Genomic DNA, 3576 nt, shown 5'->3' on the forward strand with positions numbered 1-3576 from the left:
AGGACTCATAGTCAAAAATATGTAAGCTTCCTTCTGCTGATTGTCTCTCTGTTGCTGCTTTGTGCCTGGGGAGAGGACCCAGATAGACCAAGCCTCAGGCCTTCACCTGGGAGATCCTGGAACATGGAGCCAGGTGCAGGCAGCTGTGGTGTTTCTGCAGCTGATCTGAGCTATCAAGCAAGCATATCATCAAGTTATCTTTTTGGCTGGCATCTGCGCTCTAGATTCCCTTTACAAGACAGAACCAGATCTCATAAGACCCTTTGTAAGAGCTGTCCTGTGACATAAAGGAGTGCTTCTATTTGGAGAAAATTAAAACCAGGCAAGTAAGACAGGATACATATAGTATATGTATTTTCACCTGTCTTACAGCCACTTGACACCTCACCCGCATTAAGCCCTAGATCAAAGTGGGACAAAGTAGTGGAACAATCTCATGGAAGTTGCTGGGTTACTATTCTGCATGGAGAACTGGCAGGAAAGTACGTGGGACTTTAAAACAGATCAGTTCACAAAACTTCACTCATATATTTTAAATGCTGCCTAGAAGATAAATTAGGTAAGGTCTTAAAAAGTTGCTAAAAGTCACAGTCTGCCTTTCTGGGACCAAGGGAAGCACTCACCAACAGGACCATTTTTGTCTCTAGTGTATGTGCTGTTTAAATAGATGTTATTTAACTCATCAGCTGAGGAACCTCCTAACCCCACTTATTTTCCTAGTCTAGGCAAATAGTTTTGCTCACTCTTCCCTTTTTTTTTTTTTTTTAAAATATAGGTAAATTATGCACTCGTTACCCAAATGCTTTACTGCTTAACTGAGCCTAAGCTTGTTTCTACTTCAATCAAAATAACATGGGAGCAAGTACAGAAGCTGGACTTTTAATGGAGTTGTGCTTGCTGGCACCAGCTGCTTTATTGTCTGCTGAGAAGATGGTGAGGCACTGCATATTAATATCAACAGCTTTTCGACTCGCTACTGTACATTGTAGGCCCACTGGCATTTACTGTTTTATATGTCACAATGGAAGGCACTGCCTTTTATGGCTCTAAAACAAAACACACACAAAAAAGAAGTCATAATGCATCACTGGAAATGCTGAAATCCCTGTGGCTGGTGCAAAGCAAGATGCAGGGGACTGGCCTTTCCTTCCTGAGGAGTGAAAAGCACAACACTGCATTAGTGGCAGTTCATTAGTCTAAAACATGCTCTCTGAATACTAACCCACTTCACTTCCACTGCTCCTGCCTGTTCCACCACAAGGACTTTCAAAATTAGTACATACTCTTCAAAAGCTATTCTTTCTATGAGTCATTTTTGGGGTGAGGATCAATAACATATGTTAGGGATATTCATTTGTACTAGCAACCAGCTCATTGCAGTGATATGAACATTCACTAATTTGCGTCATTTTGTGTTGCCAGACTGAGAGTGCTAGCAAGGTTTTGCTGAATGCTGTTAATCATGTCACTGCTACTGAGCAGAATATATTTCCTTTGGAAAAAAACCCCAAAACAAAACAAACAAACAAACAAAACCAAACAAAAAAAACCCCCAACAAAACCAAAAGACATTCCCCAACAATAAAATCTTTTTACTTTTAAATAACTGGAACAAGAAGACAGAAAAACTACCAAATACATTGAGACAATAGAGTTCCTACATCTGTATTGGAACAATTGCATCAAAGATATGAAAACGTTGACATTTCTAGCAAGATATACAACAGTGTTTTACTTATGCAAATAGGGAAATTAACGAATTTGTCCAGCTTATATGTTTTCCCAAAGCAAAGTGAATTTCCAAACCAGACACCTATTTTTGACTACCAAATGCTGCCTGTGATGACACCATTCAGCTGAAGCCTATGCATATACTGCTGTCAAATGAATACTACTTTTTTAAAATTTTGGAGTTGTTTCTTCTGCAGCATGTTTTACAATATAACCTGAGTGCTCAAGGAGGCTTATTCCAGCAGACTTATACTGGCAAAAAGTTTTGACTCTTATTCAAAACAGCTGGAGTTTTCCTCTAATTATTTGTGCCAAGATTTCACTGTATAAGGCCTTAATCAAGACGACTAGAAATGGAGCTGCAGAATATTGAAAATAAGTGTCCAGTACGCATAAATCTCTGCAACATGTGGAAAGCCCTGGTTTGAAAACAGGTTTCCTTTGTCTCTATTCTGCCCTCCAGTGGTTTAACAACGGGACAGGTCAAGACAGATGAAAACAAAAAAACGCCAACCAAAACATATTAGCCTGTTCCTCTGTCTAGCTAACGTGCGAGAAACAGGATAGGTCAAATGCTGAAATTATCATATTTTTAAAAAGAGAACAAAATAAGATAATTTTTTGTCTGATAAAGTAATAAACTGTAAATAAAAGAGAGTTCCTGAGATAAAAGCTTCTCAATCCTGGTTAAGCTCATTAGGAAGTAAAATCACTTTGCAATCATAATTTTCAAAGCCTCATGTAGAAGACCTATTATAATTGAATCTTTCTGAATTATATCGGAGAATTATATGCATATCAATACAGTAAATTAACCATTGATGCCAAAGGAATTACAGCCTTTGATCACAGTTTATTCTCATAAAACGCAACCTCTTCTTATTGGAAGAAATTTCTGTTCTCACCTAAATCCTTTCAAAGTGATTTTAAAAGTGCATTCTCCCGAAGAAGCTTTGTCTTGCACTTTATATTTGGGAATGTGCTCGGTGGAATTTGCTATGGCATCATGATCCTTCGAACACAGATGAGAGGGTGGCAGGGGACTCTGTACGCATAACGCACATCCTGTAAATATACTTCAAAAGTATTACTGGCACATTTTTACTTAGACTAAAAATTCAACTTTTGTCCTTTTCTGAAATTCTTGTTTTCCTCTGCAAGAAGTATGGCTTGGAGAAAAGAGAGCTCAGATTTTAACCATTTTTTGTGGCTATTGTGAAGGCCTGCACCTGATCATTATCACTGCATGATATGGTGCCTGCCTGGTGGATTTTATGTCGTGAGCACGTGGTTGGTAAATACTATCATTAGCAGAAAAGATCAGCAAGAGGAATGAAGGAAGTCCTCCTCTCTGGGCTCTTACCACTGGGGCTCTACCCGCAGAGCTGTTCTCTGAGTCAAGTGACTCACACTCCTGAACTCCGCTTGCGTGTTGGGTTTCCCCTCAGTTTACCCTTAGTCTGCTGTCTATTGTCCATGTAAGTCTGTACAGAGCCAAGACTTGTTTGCTTTCTTCTCTCTGAGGCTACTCTACCTGATATAGGTGGGGTTCGTTCACGATTTCTTCTGTCACTCCGAGATGCTGTTTCTCAACCTGTGGTTTGACCTTCTGATCTATTTTTCCCCCTGAGGCAATGTTCTTTCTAATTCCGCCTTATTACAGCCTTCCCTGTTTTCTGTGTCTCTGTCACACACACACACTTCTTCCTGCTTCTATTTCTAACTGTGTGGAAGGATAGGTCCCATACTACACAGTTTCCCGTAGTGTTGGTTACTGGCTGAAGAAATATTTCTGTGTGAAAGAGCTGAGAACAAGGCACTGTGTAGGACCAGTCACAAAGTGGT

Source organism: Cariama cristata, unplaced genomic scaffold (genome assembly GCF_000690535.1).
Source record: "Cariama cristata isolate BGI_N322 unplaced genomic scaffold, ASM69053v1 scaffold4087, whole genome shotgun sequence".
Lineage (NCBI taxonomy): Eukaryota > Metazoa > Chordata > Aves > Cariamiformes > Cariamidae > Cariama > Cariama cristata.